Source organism: Antechinus flavipes, chromosome 1, assembly GCF_016432865.1.
Source record: "Antechinus flavipes isolate AdamAnt ecotype Samford, QLD, Australia chromosome 1, AdamAnt_v2, whole genome shotgun sequence".
NCBI lineage: Eukaryota > Metazoa > Chordata > Mammalia > Dasyuromorphia > Dasyuridae > Antechinus > Antechinus flavipes.
In genome coordinates this window covers 622,451,025-622,473,456 of record NC_067398.1, presented here as the reverse complement: position 1 = coordinate 622,473,456, position 22,432 = coordinate 622,451,025, and the positions used below count along the sequence as shown (strand labels likewise).

General features: G+C 33.3%; 1 long non-coding RNA gene across 1 annotated transcript; it reads left to right on the top strand.

Moving 5' to 3' along the window:
* Positions 1–575: 575 nt before the first annotated feature.
* LOC127539219 (uncharacterized) lies at positions 576–19,779 on the top strand. Its single transcript, XR_007947887.1, has 3 exons — positions 576–669; positions 6,532–6,579; positions 19,299–19,779. It is a non-coding gene; the product is annotated as an uncharacterized LOC127539219 (long non-coding RNA).
* The last annotated feature ends 2,653 nt before the right edge of the window (positions 19,780–22,432 follow it).

The following is a 22,432-nucleotide window of genomic DNA, read 5'->3' as shown; positions in this document are numbered from 1 at the left end:
TATTGTTCCAAATGCATTAATCTGACTACATTTCTCTCTGGCTCATAAACCATCAATGGGTCTCCGATGCCTACTCAATAAAATCCAAATTCTTTAGCCTGGCATTTAAGGCTCTCCACAATCTGGCCACTTCTAGCTTTATCACCCATGAATTCTCCTTCAGTTACCCTATAGACCAGCCAAAACTTGAGCATACCCAATGCTTTACTGCCTCCATGCTTCTCTCTCTCTCTCTCTCTCTCTCTCTCTCTCTCTCTCTCTCTCTCTCTCTCTCTCTCTATATATATATATATATATATATATATATATATATATATATATATATATGTATATATATACGTATATATATAATATTTATTTATGATGCCTATAATCCCTCTTTTTTCTTTACATATCTAGCTTAAAATATCATTTTCTCCTAAAGTTTTATGATCTTTTTCTGGTTAGAAATAATTTTCCCATTCTGTTTACTCTCAGAGCACTCTGCTTGTTTGTACATCTTTTATACACTTATCATGGTCTATTTTAGGGATATGAACAAGTGGGAGGGACAGGAGCAAGGATGGAGAAAAAATAAATAGGAATAGATATAGGGACAGGGGGATGGAAAGAAATAATGATCAGGAAAAGGACAGAACCTATGTTTTCACTGATAAAGGCAATTTCAAGGTGAGTTCTTCTTTCTTTACCAATTCAACTTATACTCTTAGAGTTTACTAGAGCTCTAAAAATTATTCTATTTTATATGTAAGAGCTTTGTATGTAATTCTTATTATCCTTTCTAGATTGTAAATCTCTAAAACAGGAGTTTTCAACCACTTATGTGTCATGGATCTCTTTGGCTGTCTGTTGAAAGACAGACCTCTTCTCAGAATATATTTTTTTCAAATCATAATTGAATAAAAGGCTAAATTTCATTTAGAGGCCAGTGAAAACAAACATGCATTTTCTAACCCATTCACAGACTCCACAAAATCTATTCATGGATGTTTTAGGTTCTGTGCATCCCAGATTGAGACTTCATGCTCCAGAAAGAAGAAATTACTTTTAGTTATCTTTAGGGTTTTTGTAGTACCTAGCTCAGTGTATTAGGTCTAGCTGGCACTTGTAAAAAGATCATGAGAGATATAGAACCCTTAAAATTGTGATATTCAGTCTGGGTCTCAGAGAAAAGGAATCGGAACTCCTTTCTTTCCTTGAAGGAGTGAAGGACCATCAGTGTAGATGTTGTACATACTGTCAACTTTGATTGCAATACCGATTGGTTGTGTTTGTTTTTCCTTGTTACAAGGAAAAGGTCATTAGTTTAAGGGGGAAATGCTTGAATATATAGAGATAATTGTGACATAAAAGGCAAAAGACATCATTAAAGCTTCCCGTTAATAAAAAATGGTCATGGTTTGAATAAAAGGATAGTGGCAGCCAGATTAGTGTAAAGCACTACAGAAATGGAACACAGTATAGGCAACAAAGAGATGAAAGTGCCAGGAGCAAGGTAGAGAGTTGCTGAAATGAGAGTCAGATAAATTTTATCTGCTTCACAAATTTGGCTGAGTCTGGTCCTGGGCACACAGCCTGCCACTAGCAGAGCTGTTCTGCTTTACCAGCTGGTATGTTATCCATTGAAAACAATCTCAAACAAAGTAGTGTTGGTTTCTCATACCTGGCTGGCTAGTTGGTTGTTCATCACACACTCTGAATCCCTCTCTGTTTGCTGTCAGAAAGAGGTAATAATCCCATTCTCTTTATCCTATTTCTGGGATCTTAGACCAATTCATGAAACTCTAGAGAACCAACATGAAAGAATTCTTATTGGGAGCTTCACCAAGGATTATAGACAGTGGTTGATTAATCCATAATTTTTTCCTGGTCCATGAATGTCATTCTGGATTGATTAACTTTTTGGCCAACTCATTAGAATAAAGGAGCTCCATTTCATTCATGACTTTTTATTCAATGAACAGTAAACAATTGAAATATATATGAGTGTACATAGGTTGGATAACTTAATACTTTTGTTCCAGTGACACAATAAAATTCATGTTTCTCCTCTCATAATGATTGATTGGAGAAGTGAAAGCTAAGTGTTTTCCTAGATCTGTGAAATTATCATATTGACTCCCTGGCTTACAAATTCTGAATTTAAAATTAGTTTTCCATATATTAAATGCATTTAAGTATCTCATCCTTGGCAGTACACAAAAAATGACCAATGTTGTACCTTTGCCCATAGCTCATGAAATGTAAGTTATTGTCATGACTAAGGGATTGTGGGAACTAAATTCCAATCCTTATTTTATTATTTAATGAGCCTCAGTTTTCTCATCTGTAAAATAAATTGCTTGAAATAGATAAATCTAAGATATTTTTCTATAAAATTGTGAAATTATGAAAAGCTTCTAAAAAATCTATAAAGTAATAATCACTATTTTTACAGACCCACGGGATCTAGCAAATGAGATCAGAGTAAAGTAAAGTTGTTATACTTATCTTAATCAGTATCTTCAACTTTTTATCATTTCTTGGATTGGAGACATAAGGATCTATTTCTCATGTTCCAAAAGCAGGATCCTTTCTGTAAGATAGTGCTACTTTTTTAATATCATAGAAAGTGAGAGCTGAGAAGAATCATCAGTTAGCCTAACTTCTTCATTTTACAAGTAAGGAAAGTGGGGTTCATAAGAGCAAAGTGACTCTCACAGGGTCACAAGATTTGCCATTTCCTTCACTAGCTCATTTTATAGATGAAGAAACTGTGACAAACAGAATTAAGTGACTTGTCCAGGATCATACAGCTACTAAGTGACTGAGACCAGATTTGAATTTAGGAAAATGAGTCTTTTATTTTGTTCTGCTCAAGCTTATTTCAGTGGAATCAGATGTAAACAGTCACAGGAAAATTTGCAATACAACTTTTATATAAAATATGTTAATGGTTATTGTACATATTATAGAATAACTGTCAATGTGTGCTCCATGAAAAATATGCAAAAAATGGTAAAAATCTACCAATCAATCACAAAACCTCTGGAATATATTACTGAAAGCTGAAAAAACATCTGAATATCTGGCAAGATACAATGTGAAGGCTAAGATTTTCCATTAGAAATTATCTCTTACAAACCAATAAATAAGAAATCCATGTACTTCACACACATAAAAATAGACAATCTTTCAGAATTCAACTAAAAAAGCAGTATTAAAACTGAATAGTTATCACTCATAAAACTATTTCTCACAATAGGCTGAACATAATATTACCAACAAAAAATCAAAACATTTTATATTGATTTCACCATATCAAATGCTCAGAATGTCAAAGATATGTGAAATAAAACCTTACAAAATACAGAAGCCTAGCAAAAGAAATAAAAATGTAGGAAAATGATAAAGTATATATCATCCCCATTTTTCTGATTTTCCCTGATAAAGAATTTTGTCCTCTGTACTATCTAGCTGCTCCTGTCTCAAATTCTATGCTTCTCTATAAACCTATTCTGTGTGGATACCTTGAGCTTTTGACCTTCTTATTACCTGAAAACTTCGTTAACATTGTCTCATTTTGTAAATAGATTGAATATTTCTCTGATTTAGTTTTGAACTTTGTACTATGCAAATGTTTGCACCATAGATCTTCCTAACTGTGGCACTGAATATAGTTTTGATGAGCAGTGGACTTAGAGTCAAATGGAACTAGATATGAAGTCTATTTCAGAGAGTGACTTTTTTATGGGACTATGCAAAAGTTACTTAGCCATATTGGTATCTGTTTCTTTATCCATAAAATGGGAATAATAAAAATACCTATTTCAAACTCATAATGTATGTGCTTTATCATAGATACAGAATTAGAAAGAAACTTAAGAATAAATATGTGGAAATTGAGTCTCAGTCTTATCAAATGTCTTTCTGAAGGCAAAAATAATTTTCCAACTCCATGTGAAATCATCTTTCAATTATATCAAACTTCCTTCAAAATATTTTGGAGACCTTAAAAGGTTTTTAAAATATTAACTATATTTTTTATTTTGTTCTTCTCAACTTTATTTCAGTGGAGTCAGATAGAAACAATCCTAAGACCAGTTGCTATGCAAACATTATATTTAATGTACTAATGACTAGCACAGATGTATGAAATAATTTTATTTTTTTTGTAATTGAATAAGGACGTTGAGATCCAGATTCATCTGCAGACTTGCAGGACCCACCCTTGGGATGGCTTCAAGGTCAATCATGACTTTTATTTCTTCTGCTAGGCCTCTATGTTTTCTAATGTTTCATTTCATAAGTCTTGTATTTGCAAATTGCAAATTTTATTGCAAATTGATCTATAACTGTTTCTATCTGATTCCACAGAAACAAACTTGAGAAGAAGAAAATAAAAATAATATAATAATTGATGGTGATACATTCCTCCAAGGTATGCAAAATGTATTAGGAGAGGAAGTATGGTAAAATTGAAAGATCACTGGATATGGAGTCAGAGACTAATTTTTTTTTCAAAAATCCCCCTTCTGTTGATATAAACAAATCCACACGACTTGACTACTTGTCCAGTACTTTTCATATTTTTGATTGAGTTCAAATGGAAATTGCCCTGGAGCACCTGTTGATTTCCTCCTTAGATCATAACTATTTAATAGGCTCCTTCCAGATGCAAAATACTGCAGTTACTTTTTTTTTTCAATAGTATTTTATTTTTCCAAATACATGTAAAGATAGTTTTGAACATTCATTTTTGTAAGACTTTGTGTAACTTTTCCTTTCTTACTTACCCTCTCCAACACAGCAAACAATTTAATATAGTTCAACATGTGGAATCCTTTTAAACATATTTCATAGTTGTCATATTATGCAATAAAAATCAGACCTAAAGAGGAAAAAAACAAGAGAAAAAAGCAAACAAATAAAGATGAAAATACTATGCTTTGATCCATATTCAGTCTCCATAGTTCTCTCTGAATGTGAATGGCTCTTTCTACTACAAGTCTTGGAATTGCCTTGAATCATTTCATTGTTGAAAAGACCCAAGCCTATCACAGTTGATCATCACATAATCTTGTTGCTATAATCAGAGTTCTTTTGGTTCAGTTCATGTAAGTCTTTCTTGTCTTTTCTGAAATCAACCTGCTCATCATTTCTTATAGAACAATAATAACCCATTATATCCATATACTATAACTGATTCAACCATTTCCCAACTGATGGGTATCCACTCAATTTCCAGTTACTTGTTGCTACAAAAAGAGTTGTTACAAACATTTTTGCACATGTGGATCCTTTTCCTTTTTATAACCTCTTGGGGATACAGACCCAGTAGCAACACTGTGGGATCAAAAAGTATTATTGCAGTTACTTTTGACAAATCTGATAGCATGTACAACTTTTTATACTTTACTCTTTCTTAAAGAAGAGAAATTATTTCTGTAAATTTTTTAACAATTTGTGATTTACTTTGATATTTTGTTTCAATTTTCCTTCTCCTTTTAGATGGCAGAGTATTTTTTTTATTTTATAGATGCTTGAGGTGCCCTTAGGAGCTTGGATTTCATTCATGCAATACAAATATGTGTTAGGATACTTTCCAAATCTTAGTAAAGTCTATTTCATAGTTCTAAAAGTATATTAGGAGTAGCATTGTGTAGGCATTAATTGTTTTAAAACTGTTCTTCCAATTGAACTTTGATTTCAGTATGCCAAATGAGTCCTTTAACATACACAATCTTTTCACTTGATTATGTTATGTTTTACATATCATTCCTGGAGAAAACCAAGACTTTGAATTATCTTTATCCAACGGTTTAATTTGACTTCCAGTTTTAAATTCTAAATCTTCAGTCTCTGTTTTTCTTTGACATACCTAAGAAACTTTACACATATTAAGTTCAAATTAAAGTGTATCTTTGGAGGAAAATATCCTGAGATGGAAAAGCCATTTAATTATTTTTTTTCTTTCAATAGGATCTTATAAGTTCATGCCACTTAAAAAATGTTGACATCTTTATTCCTTAATTTAGAATCATATCCATTTCTTTTTAGGGAATGTGTAATGGATTATTTAATGCAAAACTATAAAGTTTTTAAACTCTCTGCATAGTCACATGGCCATAATGTTTATTATTATTTATATTATATTAATATTATTTTATAACATATAATATTACATATAATGATATATTATAATACATTATATTTTGGTGTTAGTAGTACATTTTAAAAAGAGAATTGTTTTCTATGTCTATACATTAAACAAATATACCAGTGTTCTTACTATACTTGAATCTTATGTACAAGTGTACAAGAACACACTTGAATTAATATATATTTTCAGCATATTTTCAGCACAAATATATAATAGAGTCAAAAGCTCTACAATAATTAATATCAGGCATCTCCCAAAGCCCTGAAATGTCTTCACTTTTCTCCCCATAAACTTTCAATTGGTAATCTCTTAAGATTCTTTTTATTCAGTTATCATTCCTGTTCAGGATGTAGCCAGATCTAATAATCCAGCATTAATATCTCTTCTAGCACCAGTTCCACACCACAAATTATTGGACATTTTGAACTGGATGAACTGTAAGTATCTTAACACATTCAAAATAGAATTCATTACCTTTACCCTCAAGACCCACTCCTTTTCCAAATTTCTCTGTTATTGTCAAGGGCACCACTATCCTGCCTATCATCGAAGTTAACAATAATAATGGAATTCTCATTTCTTTTCTCCACCACCACATATCCAATCAGTTGCTAAATCTTGTATTTTCTTTCTCCATAGAATTTCACACTTGTATTTTTCTCTTCACTTATATAACTACCACTGTGATTTAGATCCTTATCACCTTTGTCCATCATCTATTTCAATAGATTTCTAATTATATTTCATGTTTTAAATCTCCTGTTCCTTCAATCCAGTCTCCACACAACTACCAAAGTGATTTTTTTAAAATGAAGATTAAATAATGTTTCACCCTTTCTTAATTAATTGCAAAAGTTTTCTATTACCCATGGGATCAACTCTAAAGTCTTCTATTGTGCATTTAAAGCTCTTCATAATTTAGATTTTTTTCTTGACTTTTCATCCTTTAAACACTTTACGCCCCTACCTATATTCTATAGTCTAGCCATATTGATTTACTAGGTGTTCATAACACTTACAATCTTCTATCTCCCATCTCTACACTTACACTATCAACTATATCCAAAATTCTCTCATTCTTCATCTTTGAGTCTTATACTCCCTGATTTCTTTCTAAGAGTTAGCAAGAGCAGCACCTTTTTTAGAAGATCCTCACTGCTATTAGTGACTTACCTTACCTCCAATACTGCTTTCCATCTATGTTCCATTAACCTTATATTTAGGGAATGTTTTGGTTTATTATTTATATTTCCAATTATCAGCATAGTGTCTGGCACATGTTATCGTTGTTGTTCAGTCATTTCAGTCACATCTGATCTTTTGAGATCCCATTTAGTGTTTTCTTTGCAAAGATACTCAAATGGTCTGTCATTTCCTTCTTTAGTTCATTTTAAAGATGAGGAAGCTGAGACAAAAGACTAAGTGACTTACCCAGTATCACACATCTAGTTAGTATATTAGGCTGGATTTGGATTCAGGCCTTCCTGAATTTAGACTTACCACTTTATTTACCGATTAATAACCCATAAAGGCAGTACAAATTTAACCTTCACATGGTTATTATGGAATAATCTATTTTGAAAACAGATTTATAAAATAATCACTTTCAAGTAATTTGTTCAGCTATTGCATGATTTATAATGACTTGCTCTTTATATCCCTTGGACTTTGGACAAAACCGATTTTTCCCCCAACCAATATATTAATTCTTTGTAAATGGTCTTAGAATTTCGAGGAAAAACAATCTTTAAATGCTTTGTATAAAATAGACAAACACTTTGGTGTGGGGGAGCACTGATGTTTTAATCTTTTAAAAGTAGATCATAAGATCATAGATTTTTGAATTAGAAATTACAATGGTAATAAGTCAGGCCAACCACCATCCCCATTTTACAAATAAGTCCCAGAAAAGTTAATAGGGTAACAGAAATAAGAAGAGCCAAAGGGCTGGATTTAGACCAAGGTCCTCTGACCCCCCCGAACTGGCAATTTTTTTTTTATATAATGTGCTGCCTCATATATAAACCTTCTTTTAAGAAAAGTACAATCTAGCTGAAGTCTGAGAAGAAACTGGTAAAGTACCTAGCTTAAAAAATAACATAGCAGAGTGAGGAATTTGAGCTGATAATTATGGATCTTAAACAGTCTTACTACTTTCCAGATTCACAAAGAAGCTAGAGTTTCAGAGACTTCCCTTTGCACAATTATTCTGACATTCAGTATATTTATATTTGATTTAACTTGTATGTCCATGTATTTCAAATCCTTACTACCATATAAATGACCAGAAATTCTCTATTTCCTCCTTCATCTGGGACTCTGTCTCACTGATTTCTTTGTTTCTCAATTGTCTATAACAAAGTTTTTGAATGTTTTTTAAATGCTCATTTTATTCTTTGTGTTACGTGAAGTCCCCATTTCGCTGTAACCTTTTGACTTTTGTTGTCAAGGAATCTGCAATGTTTGATAAACTTTTGTATTTCACATCTTGCTCTATTTATTTTCTTTATTGTCTTTACTGGACATTATGGCATTCATACTTTCTCCTGCACATAACAACAGGGTGATATAACTGTTCTAATACTTTGTCTCAGATCTTCACTAGCTTTTTTACCCTTGCTTCTACCCTAGTGCTATTGGACACGTATCTTTTAGAAAACGACTTGACAATTATTCCTGACTTTTTAGAATTTTTATTATGACAGAAACCACTGGAGACAGTTTTTTCTGTAGATTCTAAAAAAGTTTTACTCTTCTTATAAAATAATTTTACTCTACTTGTAAAATATTATGGGGCATTTTGTTCATTGATGAATATAAAAACATGTTTGTGTGTGTGTGTTTGTGTGCTATATATCTATCCTACTTTTTTGAAGTTCTTAATTTTAGTATTCTTGGTCATGTACTGATCAAATCCAGGCATATAGATGACAAAGTAGATAGATGATTAGGCCTAGAATCAGGAAGAACTGAGTTAAAATCTGGACTCAAACACTTACATGTTCAAGTCACTTAACCTCCTATGTAAAATGGGGAGAATAATAGCACCTAGATCCAAGGTGAGGCTCAATTGCAATAATATTTGTAAAATGTTTAGCACACTGCCTCACACTATATAATGATTAGTTATTATTATACTTAAGAAGGGCATTAGGATTCCTAGTTTGTATCATTTGTAGCTTGCCTTCTTACTGACTCTGGTCTGTTTTGTGTTTTGTGGACTGATAGGACAGTTTTGAGTTATCAACATGTAACCTAGGTAGTGTACTGGATACCAGATATACGAGGCCCGGTATCAGGAAAACCTGAGTTCAAATCTATCATCATATACTTATTAGCTATACAACCCTAGGCAAGACATTTAACTCTATCTGACTCAGTTTCTTCATCTACAAAATGAACTAGAGAAAAAAATGTCAAACTATTACAATATCATTGCCACAAATGATGGGATTATAAAAAGTTGGACATGAATAAAATAACTGAGATCCTTGCTGACCATTTCCTTTGACTCAGTACCAATTGAGCCACTCTGCTTGGAATTGTATAATCCAATTAGTGGTATTACCAGAATCAAACTGTCCAGGTTTTCACAGTTGCCATAGAGGGTTGGATGTCAAATTCAAATGAAAACAAAGGAAGGGGAGCACTAAAATTTGCACAAGGGTTCCCGTAGTGCACATTGACTTAGACAACTTTATATCAATATTATTCTATATTCCATTGTATCTTTATGTTGCTAAATATTTCCCATTTCCCATTTTAAAATTTCACAATTTTAATCTTGTAGGAACTACACTTGAGAGTATTATCAACTGCAGTGTGATGATGGATGGCCTGCTTTATTCCTCTGCTCTTAAAAAATTTAATTTTCCTGCAATATGGCATCTAAATTTTTCCTCTATTGTGTAAATTTCTCCCTTCCTCACAGCATGAAAAATGGGGTGGGAGTTTAGAAATTTATTAATTATCATTGCTATCACCACCATCATCATCATTAACTAATAATAATCTTATTCTTCCTCACTCCATCTCATGAAAGATACGAATTGATCATAAGCTAATACATATTTTAAAAAACTATATGTAACCACAAATCATCTACTAAATGATAGCTATCAACATCATTATACTTAAGTTAATATACCATTTATTCTATTATTTCAATAAAACAGCTGTTAGTCTATAATTCACCTTTGCATTTTCTCTCCTATGTCACTTTCTCTTTCCACTGATTTTCTTCCTTCTACTACCCTATAACTATATTACACTTATAAAAATTACCTAAGACTTCATTATATAATTTTGTAACTGTGATCTGTTATTATCTACTTAAATCTAAGACTTTGTTACATAATTCCACATTGCAATATTCAATTTGAAAAGTGTTTTGAGATACTTTTCTACAAAGGTTCTATATTAAATTACATTCATTATTCATGCTAAATGTAGACAAGTCATGGTTCAGGTGAACTAGATGGTAACACCCATTATCCTGAGCATATTCCGTCATATTCAGTATTTTATGTGACATTCATCAACATAGCATTTAGACACCTTAAAGAATGAAAATAATTTCAAATTCCAAAGCACTTAACTAACACTGAGCCATGCCTTGTAAAATGAGCAAATCCTCATTAGCAGGAAGATAGGCCCTTGTAAGTAACTCTTTCAGGTCACCATGACATATTATTAAAGGGGAACTTGGCAATCTGAGGCTTTGCTCTGCTGAACCTAACAAGCATTAGTTACAATCAATTCTTCAATAATTCAGTATGTGACTTTTGAAAATTTACTTTCATTGATATGAGCAATACCTTCATAACTTTCATGAGTAAGTTTTCATGAGTTGCTGGGATGTAAACAAAATAAATCAAAACACTATTATTTGGTGGCCAACCTTCCAGTGAAGACTTTTTCCATTTTTAGCTAAGTACAATGTTATTAGTTCAGTATGGCATTTAATAAATGCCTTGATATAATTTGGGGATACAAAGAAAATTATTTCCCTGCTCCCCTAAATCTCTGTTTTTAACTAGTTCACAATCTAAGGGGATAGAACAACAATGCAAACAGTTATGTGCAAAGAAAATATATACAGAATGAATGTGGGGTAACTAAGGGGAAGGTATAATGACTAGTGAAAGCTGTTAGGATTTTTTGTTGTTTGTTTTTTTTGTCAAAAACATGGTTTTAGTGGGGAAAGAGACAGACAGACAGACAAACAGAAAGACAGAGACAGAGAGACACAGGGAGATATCCAAACGTGGAGGAAAATAGTGAAAATGCCCAAAGTGAGAAAAGGAGCTCATTGTGGTGGATAACAATGAAACCTGTGTCAATGATTTGTAAAGTATATGAAAGGGTCTAAGGTGGTAGAAAACTGAAAGATGGGGAGGGGCAAGGTTATAAATGACTTTAAAAACAAGCCAAAGAATTTATATTTGATCCTAGAGGTAATATGTAGCCACTAGGAACATAATTACTAGCTTATAGTACCTGCCACAACTGGAATTCAGCTATTATAGCTATTAAGAACTTAGGGCCATCTTTATAACATTATGAAATATTAGAGTAAAACATTAATAGGAGAATAATCTTCCTCAAAAGTTCTACTATGAAGCTTCATCATGATATGAAAATGACCTTAGTAACATTTTTTGCATAATTTTTGGTCAAGTTTTACTATACTAGAAGGCAATAGTGCATCTAAGGTGAAGCTTATTTATAGTAGGTAAGCGGTTATGAATTCTTTTGGCCATTGAAATCCTTGAAACAAAGAATATTTTAAATTACTTTCAAACTTGTCCCTTCAACAGTTGCTGGAATGGAGGACAGGAAGGCAAGGATGGGAGTTGGGCCAGTGAGTCCTAAGAATCATGTAATTTATACAAAAGATATGAGGAGGTTGTGTCTAAATTCATTGGTTTTCCTTAGAGAAACAAACAAACAAACAAACAAAATAAGTGGATGAAACTATTTCATACTATACCAGAAGAAAGTCAAACTCAGTGGACATTTCAATCTCAATATACTATAGAAAATTCAACTCAACACATTCAAAACAGAGCTAATTATTCCTCCAAAAATTTCCACCCTCACAAAGTCTCCTTTTCTGTCAATGACAATCACAATCCTTTGAGTCATCTAGATTCACAACTTCATTGTCATCCTCAATTCTTTACTGTCACTCACCCTATATAATCAGTTCTCCAATCATGTCATTCCTATCTCCACAGCATCTTTTTTATATGCCCCCTTTTCTCCACTCATAAGCCAGTCACCCTGTAGGTCAGACCCTCATTAAGTTATTCTTGGACTATTATAATGGCCTTTTAATTCAACTCCCTGACACATATCTTCCCCCCACCCTCTAACACTAATCCATTCTTCACTCAGCTGCCAGGGTAAGTTTTTTAAAAAATATAAGTCTAACCATATCATCCCATTATTCAAGTATTTCCAAAGTCTTCCTATTACTTCTAGAATTAAATAGACCTTGAAGACTTTACTCTCTACTCTTCTTTTTTCTTTTGTGTCTCTCCTTCCTACAGGTGACAGTATTTGGCACTAAATAAATGCTTCATTTCATTTATAGTTATTACCATTTGCATAACAAATGGTAATATTTTCCTTGTCAATGCATTTTTGTTTCATTTTCATTTGTTTTATGTATGAATATCTTGTTATAACAGGTAAGATTGAAATTGTTTATTGTATTTCTTGCAATTTAGAATGGATTTTTATTTGTTCTACCAAAATTATGGTCTGACTTACACTAGATAGCTAATTAGGAAATAACTCTGATCTTCATAATAAGTACTTCCCTACCTTTTAAGATGTAGTCAATATAAATGCAAGACTTCTATATGATCTTCAGATCTTTGAAATTTTTTTGTTTCTTAATTAATTGTTTTCCCCCAACATCCTTTGTCATCTTTCCCTGTAATCACATTTGCAGTGAAATAATGATGTCTTAGGATATTGGTTGGAAAGGAGGAACCAAGATGATGGAGAAAAATCAAGAAGTTTCCTGAGCTCTTCCCAGTTTCCCTTAGAAACATTATATCAAGCCTTTAAAAGAATTCTGGGGCAACAAAATCTACAAAAATATGGAGTGAAATAAATCTCCAATGCAAGATAGCTTAAAAAGACTTCAGGAAAAATCTGTCTCACTTGGGTAAAAAGAGAAACATAGCCCAGTGCAGGTGGCAAGGCAGTAAGAGACTCATAACCACAGCAAAAATCAGCATCTGAGAACCTACAGTCCTGACTCAGCAGTCCAGTGATACAGCAAGTCAGCTTAAGATCTCCTGCCCCAGAACAGCAGGCAAAGTGCCATCACTAGAACCCAGGGCACAACATGACTAGGTTGGGCTAGCCTAGTACACTAAGCAAACCACCAGCCCTACAGACCCCAGCATAGTAAGCTAATCTCCACAACCCTGGTTCTCAAGAAGTTTTGGACAATACCTTCTGTACAGAGCAGAGCTTAACTTTAAAAAAATAAGCAAAAAACAAAAAAGATTCCTGATCATAGAAAGTGATTTTGCTGACTGGGCAGATGAAAATACAAACTGAATTGGGAAGAAGCTAAGAGATCTTTGAGCCAGTCTCCACAGGGGGGAGAAGAGGAGGAGAGAATGACTTATTCAAAGGAAAAAATGAGTAACAAAAAATAATTTTTAAAAGTTTGAAATCAGTAAATCTCAAAAGCAAGAAATTCATTTAAAGACATTGACTACAACAATTATTTTTAAAAAAACAGAAAAAGTATTAATAATAGAAGAAAATATGGCTTCTAGATCAGTGAAATGAACTAAGCATCTATGAATAAATATTACAAGACAAAAGAAAATCAAGATCTGATAAGACAGAAGAGTCTGTGAATTTCCAAGAGAATATTTAACTACAGCAGGAAGTTCCTGAATGACTCAAAAGAGAAATAAAAATTGTGAAATCAGGATATATGGCCTATTCAGCAGAAATCATTGGCAGAATACAAAAACTTAAATCTAAGGTGCCAAATTTCAACAAAGAAACAAAAAAAGACAACATTGAGAATTCAATATACAGAAGTGAAAGAAAATCTAGAAGAAAAGAAGCAAAAAACAGTACTGTTAAAAGAAAACATAATCATTAAAATGCATTGATTTCAAAAATATGATGTATAGAGCTAATTTAAGGATTATAAATCTCCTAGAAGAATATGACTGTGCAGGTAAGCTGATATGAGTCACAGTCCCATTTTACCAGTGTAATGGATTATTGCCAGCCAAATCTTTGTGGCTGAGTGTGTTTAACTGTATGAAATAACCACAAGAATTGGGAGCAATGATGGGGCAAGGACCCTCTGAGAAAAGCATTGATACTGCAGACAATGAGATTAGAAACTTGGGGAAAATAGCAGATATATTATATTTGAACCCTGATTTCAGAATCCTATCTAGATGTGGAAATTTTAAAAGTAGAAAATTAGAATGGATGCTATGTTCCTGAACCACTTATCCCCATTTCATATATACTCCTACCTGTGGGGCAGTGATTCATTTTCTCATCTATTTTTCTTCACTTCCTTTCTCCTGAGAGGATGTTTACTGTTTTCCTCACCTCCATTTCTTAATACTTTATCAACCTTTCTGTTTTCTGTTAAGTGTAATAAGCATAATCAACTGCTTCATTGCTGATCTTTTTATTATTTTATTTTAATCTTAATATTTTATTTTTCTCAATTACATGTAAATAGTTTTGGCATTGTTTTTTTTTTTTAATTAAGTTTCTAATTCTCTTCCTCTCTTCCTTATCTTCCTTTATTGAGAAAAAATGGAATAGGTTGTACATGTATAATTATGTAAAACACATTTCCATACAAGTCATTTTGTGAATGATAAGATTGGGGGGGTGGAAATATAAAGAAAATAAAGAAAAGATATCTTAGATCTACATTCAAACTCTAACAGTTCTTTCTCTGGAGACAGACAGTACCTTTCATCATACGCCTTACAGAAATGTCTTGGATCATTTTATTACTGCGAATGGGTAAATTATTCAAAGTAAGTCATCATAAAATATAGCTGTACTATTTTCTCCTGATTCTGCTTACTAACTTCATTTTGCATTAGTTCATGTAAATCTTTCCATTTTTTAAAAATCATCCTGCTCATTATTTCTCAAACCATAAAAATATTCCATCACAATCATAATACAACAATTTGTTCATCTATTTCCCAATTGTTAAATATCCTCACAGTTTTTAATCCTTTGCCACCACTAAAAAGAGCTGCTATAAATATTTTTGTACACATAGATGTTTTTCCTCTTTGCTTTTTAGGCTTTTTTTTAAATCTCTTTGAAATACAGATCTAGTAGTGGCATTGGTGGTCAAAGAGTATGCATTTTTTTTTAATTTGGGGGGCCTAGTGTTTTTATTTTCATATATCCCCTGCAACATTTGTCATTTTCTTTTTGTGTGTGTGATATTAACTAATCTGACAAATATGAGGTAGTAGCTCAGTTGTTTTAATTTGCATTTCTCTCATCAATAGTAATTTAGGGCATTTTTATATGACTATAGATAGTGTAGATTACTTTGTCCAAAAACTATCTGTTCATATCCTTTGAACTTTTATCAATTGAGGAAAGGCTCTTATTTCTACATTTTCTATATGTTTTAGAAATAAAGTTTTGATCAGAAAAACTCGCTGTAATTTTTTTCACAGTTATAATTACCAACTATGTATTGCCATCCATACTATTTCCCCTATTTATCCTAATTTTTCTCTCCTTTTACCCTGCTCTTTCTCAAAAGTATTTAGCTTCTGATTTTTACCTCATCTAAACTGCCTTCCCTTCTATCATCTATGCACACACACGCATTCTTCACTTATTTTCTTCCCTTCCTATTTTCCTGTATGGTAATATAGATTTTTACACCCAATTGAGTGTGTATATTTATTTCCTCTTTGAGCCGATTCCAATGAGATTAAGATTCATGTGCTCCCCTCCTTACTTCCCCCATTTACTCCCTTCACTGTAAAATCTTGTTCAAGCTGCTGTTGTGCCAGATAATTTATTCCACTTTACCTCCCTCTGTCTTTTTCTCCGCCTGAATTCTGGGTTTCTTATCTCTTAATTTTATTTTTAAAAACCATACTCAAATCTCTGCTTTCTGTGTATGTATACTCCTACCTAACCTAATAATGAGAAAGTGGTTAGAAGTTATTAATTTCATTTTTCCATGAAAAAAATATAAAGTTTAATCTTATCAAATTCCTTATGATTTCTCTTTCCTGTTTACATTTGCATTTTGTATTTGAAGGTCAAATTTTCTATTTAGCGCTGATCTTTTCATCAGGAAAGCTTGCAGATCCTCTACTTCATTGAGTATTTACTTTTCTCCCTGAAGAATTACACTTAGTTTTTCTAGATAAGTGATTGGACATAATTTTTGGTTATAATTCAAGTTTCTTTGACCTCCAAAATATTATATTCTAAGTCTTCTGATCTTTTTAATATAGAAGCTGCTAAATCCTGTGGTACCTTGACTGTGGCTCCACAGTACTTGAATTGTTACTTTTTGACAACATTCAGTTTTTTCTCCTTCATCTGGAGGTGTGGAATTTCCCTATAATATTCCTGAGAATTTTCATTTGGGTATCTCTTTTAGAGGGTGATTGGCATAATAACCATTTTGCCCTCTGGTTCTATAATATCAGGGAACTTTTACCTGATAATTTCTTATAAAATGATATCTATTACATGAACTGGTGCTAAGAAAAGTCAGTAGAACTAAGAGAACATGGTACACAGGAACAACAAAATTATTTAATGATCAACTGTGATGAACTTGACTCTTTTCTACAAAATGAGATGGTTCAATCAGATTCCAGTAGACTTGCAATATAGAAAACCATCTGCATCCAGAGAAGACTATGGGGGCTGAATGTGGATTGCAATATATTCTCATCTTTTTGTTGCTATTCACTTGTTAGTGTTTTTTTCTCAACTTTTCCATTAAGATCTGATTTTTCTTGTGTAGCATAAAAATATAGAAATATGTTCAGAAGAATTGCACATGTTTAACTTGTATTGGATTAGTTGCTATCTAGGGGAGGGAGAAGAAAGGAAGGGAGGAAGGGAGAAAAATTTGGAACCAGGATTTTGCAAGAGTGAATGCTGAAAATTATTTTCACATGTATTTTGAAAAATAAAAATCTATTATTATAAAAAAGAACTATAAAATAGCAAGAGTAACAAAAGTCCTTGATTAAAAAAATGATGTGTAGACTTTTTTTTTTTCTTTGTTTTTGGTCATACATTTCAGGTAGTCTTAACAACTTTTGTTTGTTGGGAATTGAGGGGAGGATTGCATATGCAAATAGGAAGTATCATTCTGGTTTGTTGTGGGGAAGGGTGTTTAGTGGGTTGGCTGGTGAGAAGTTATCATCTCTTCTGGATCTATATTCTAGATAGATAGATTTTTTTCCAATGAGATATTTCACATTTTCTGCAATTTTTTTCATTCTTTTGATTTTGCTTTATTGTTTCTTGATGACTCAAAATCATAAATTTCCACTACCTAATTCTTGCTTTTAAAAATTATTTTTTTCAGTAAAGTTTTCTACCTTTTTTCCCATTTGGCCAATTCACTTTTTTAAGGCATTCTTCTCCTTGGTGATTGCATATATATGTGTATTTATAGAGAGAGATATTTTCCATAAGCCTTTTTTTTCTTTATTTGATTTTTGTGCCTCTTTTACCATTTGTCTATTCTGCTTTTTTAAGATGTTAATTTCTTCAGGATTCTTGTTCCTTCTTTTTCAGGATATTGAATCTTTTTTCCTTGACTTTCTTGTAACATACTCATTTCTGTTCCCAATTTTTCCTCTACCTCTCTTACTAAAATTTTAAAATTATTTTTGAGCTTTTCCATGATATGAGACTAATTTGTAATTCTTTTTTGAAACTTTGCATACAAGAATTTTGACATCATTGCCTTCTTCTTTCCTCTGCTTTGCATTGCTGATAATAGTTGCTCAAATGCAGAGAGGAATTTTGATTTTCCTTGTCACCTTGTTACTTTCTATGGTCATAATTTTTTTCTGTTGTTTGCTCATTTTCCAGCTTATTTCTTGATCTTTAACAATATGCCAAAGTGTGACTCTGTTTTCCAAGTGGAGTGGGCACTGTCACAAGCTTTAAGAGTTTTTTCAGCTGTTTTCAGAGGTAATTCTGGGAATCTGCAAGTTTTCAGCTTTTCCAAATGATTTAGGAAGAGATGAGTTTACTACTCTTAAAAACTGTTTTTGAATGACCACAAGCACTCTTTTCAACCCTGGAACTGTAACCAAGTTCCCACTCTCCTGAGAACATAGGCTCTCCTGTGCTAGTGTGTCTTCTTGCATATTAACTAAGATGCAGGGCCATGATCCAGATGCAATTAGAGTCAATGTAATAGAGCTCTACTCCTAGTTCCAGCAAAGGCACCCCTATAAATCTTCTTCTGATCCATTGCCTGAACCCCATACAGTTTTTGGGCTGAGGTCTGGACACTGACATTGCTGCCACTGATTCAGTCTCTTATTTTCGTGTGGCCCAGGCAATGCTAACAGGACTTTGCTGGACTGTACTTCTCTCTAATAGGACTTTGCTGGACTGTACTCCTCTCTTACCCTGATGCACAAACCTTTCCTGTAGACATTCTAATTTGTCTTGGGCTGGAAATTGCTTCACTTAATTTTTATGAGTCCTGCTACTTTTAAATATGTTTAGAATCATTATTTAAAGTTACTTGAAGGGAGAGCTCAGACAAGTCCCCACCTTTACTCCAACATCTTTCCTCTGCCTTTTGCATTGCTGATATTTATGAATAGTTGCTCAAAAACAGAAAGGAGGACCATAATGAACAATTCATCAGAGAAAAGATATACATATTTACAATCATAGCATTTTGCTCTAGTGGTTGACTCAAAGCTGAATTATTGATGTTTTTTAAAGAACTTCCCTGAGCATAGAGAAAAAGGACAGCCTTATACCACAGTCTGCCTGAGATTGGAGGAGTGCAGCTGTCAACAGACATAAAGATTTCACCATTTTTCTTCCTTCCAACTTAATTCAAAAGGAAAACCACTAGTTTTTGTTGTTATTTTATCCCCAGAGAGGAAGAAGCAAAACAATGGTTGGAAGAAAAAAAAGAAGTCACACCTAAAAAGAGAGCTCAAATGACTCAACCTGCAAAAGAGTGGGAATAAGAGTGACTAATTGCCCTGCACCAGAAGAGAACCACACCATCATATCACTTCTTATATGCAAGAAGGAGTAGAAAAGGTATCATCCCATAAGAGAACAATTAGAGAAAGAAAGAGATGGATTTTTAAATAAGATGAGAATGAGGAAAAATAAATGGAGAATATGAGTCCTACATTGGCATACATTCACATGATGTTGAAGAAATTTAGAGACAGGTTTCTATCATATTGGGTAAGCCTACAATGGAGAATATGGGGGGAAAAGAGTTGCACAGAAGACAATTGGTTTATTATGGGTCTATTTCATGCCAGCTCCTGGAAATATTTTTAGTTGTTTTTCAATTGTTTCTGACTGTGATCCCATTTAGGGTTTTATAAATAAAGATACTATAGTGGCTTTCTATGTCAATCTCTACATCATGTTATAGATGAGGAAAATGAAGCAGGTCTGAAGCTATATTTAAACTTCAGAAGAAGAGCCTTCCTGACTCCAAGTTTAGAGCACTGTCCACTGTAATTTTCCATTGGGGATAAGCAAAGCACAGTTCCTGTTTTCAAAAAGTTTTCAGTAAAATCAGGGAAATAACATGAAAATAGTAATATTTAAACAAAACATATACACAATCATATGGAAATAATCAACTAAGAGAAGGTAGTAGAATCAAGAGGGTCTAGGAAAGGCTTCCCACAGAAAGTGGAATTTTTACTGGAATTTGAAGGAAGATGGGAGGGTCAGAGATGAGAAGGATGAATATAGACACCCAATGAAAATATGTGAAGTTGCAAAATAAAATGGCTTGTTTGAGGAATAAGGAAATCAGAATTGCTGGATCAAAGAGTCCTTGGAAGCATAAGAAGACTGGATAGGTTTGTGTGGGGTTGGGAAAGGCATGTTTTTTTTTTTAATTACACCTTTTTATTTTCAAAACATATGCGTGGATAATTTTTTGACATTGATCCATGCAAAATCTTGTCTTCCAAAATGTTCCTTTCCTTCCCTCATCCTCTCCCCTAGATTGGCAACAGATTCCCTAGACTGGAATTTATTGAGTTCGGATGGAGGAGTTAATATGATTGAACCTAAGTGTTAAGACGATAACTGTTATTAATGAAAGAGTAAATAATAGGGTTGGAGAGTAAGAAGTCCTGGGTTTGATTTTTGAGTTCGTCATTTACTCACCATGTGCCTGAAATCAGGCCATTTCACCTGTTTATTCCTCAGTTTATCTCCTAAGTATAAAAATGGGATAAACATTATAATACAGCTAAGTGGTATAGCAAATAGAGCAATACATTTGGAATGAGGCAAACTCATTTTTATAAGTTCAAATCCATCCTCATTTACTAGTTGTGTGACTCAGGGCACATTACTTTACCCTATTTGCTTCAATTTCTTCATGTGTTAGATGAGCTAGAGGAGAAAATAACAAACCACTTCTGTGTCTTTTCCATGAAAACACCTCCAAAGGAAGAGTTAGACACAACTGAAATGACTGAACAGCATACTTACCTCAAAAGATTCTAATCAGTTTGCCAAATTAAATGCACTATTGAAATGTGGATTGTCTTTATTAAAATGGAGGTGGGGGCTTTTGGAATTCAGGAAAGTGAGTGGCTCCCAAGAGGGTGTCTTCTCTATTCTTTCAGCTTATGAGAAAAGATATCTGTGTATCTTCCCACTCATTTTCCTGATCCTATTGTTGCTGTTCTGTTTAGCCCCAGGATGAAGGGAAAGAATCTTCGTTAGCTCCTTAATTACCAGACCCCTAAGCAATTGGCGTCCTTCACCCTCTTATTATTGGCTCATGGAATCCCAATAGGGGAAATTCCAGTTGCTCTCCAGCTGCTACTGTGGGGACCCTCTCTCCTAACTCCTCCCTCTACCCATTATGGATCTGTTAAATGTTAACACCAGCTCAAACAGAAAGATGCTACTGTGAGCAGAGGCTGATCATTAGGAAAGCAAGCTCCCAGACAACCAGACACCCTTAACATGGCTGTAAGGGATGGACTTAAAGAATCTGTCCTGTAAATTAGGCCCTTTCCTGCTGATTTGGCTGTTTCAGCTTGCACTTCAACAGAATGCAGAGACTCACCTTCAATTTACCGTTTTTCAAAGTGACTGAGGCAGCAAGATTGCAGAAGTTCACTTTAGAGAATTTTTTTTTCCTTTCAAAGTAATGTCACACTTCCTTCTCCAATGATTCCTGTCTAACATGACAGAAAGTCACAGCCATATTTTCTCATAAAGTACTTATCAGGAGAGCAGCCATGTGGGCCTTCGTGGGCCCAAACCCATCACAAAGATTAAGAGTCCTTTGTGTTAGAAGAAAACTGATTATTGTATAGCTGGTCCATTATCAGAAGCTATGTTTAAATGCTAGCCATTGTCTAAAAAAGGACTTGCTATGGAACTAAATGAGCAAATCCTGTTCAAACTCATTTTTTCTTTTCTTCAATTCACTTCCCTCCTTCTCCTTCCCTCTTTCTTTTGATCTCACTTTTTTATTCCAATTCAATTCAATTATTTATTATCTACTTAGCTCATAATATATTCACTTACACTGCTTTTGTTGTTTGTTCATATGTGAAAGATATGTCCCTAAAACCAGTCTGATAACCAGTTTAAAGCAAGAAAACTGATTTTGTTGTTGATGATGATGTTATATAATATACCTAGTGTAGAATTTTATAACATACCAGCCTTTCTGTAATAGAACTAATTCTCAGTTCCTCAGGGTGGGGGATAAAAAATTTAACAATCCTATTATAATACCAAGTTTATCTCTAAAACAGAGACCTCTTCTTTTTTTTAAATACTAATATCCTTGCTAAAAATCAGGGAAGGTAACAATCTCCAAAGAGTGAAAACTGAGATGCTCTCAAGTGGCAAAGGAGAAGCACAGAATGAATATGAGCAGGTTATAATATATTGCAAATTAGAAGCAAAAAGTGGTGCCAGGGATGCCTTGGATGGACAGATTAGGATCAATAGATAGATAGATACATGAATAAATGGATAGATGGATAGATGAATGGATGG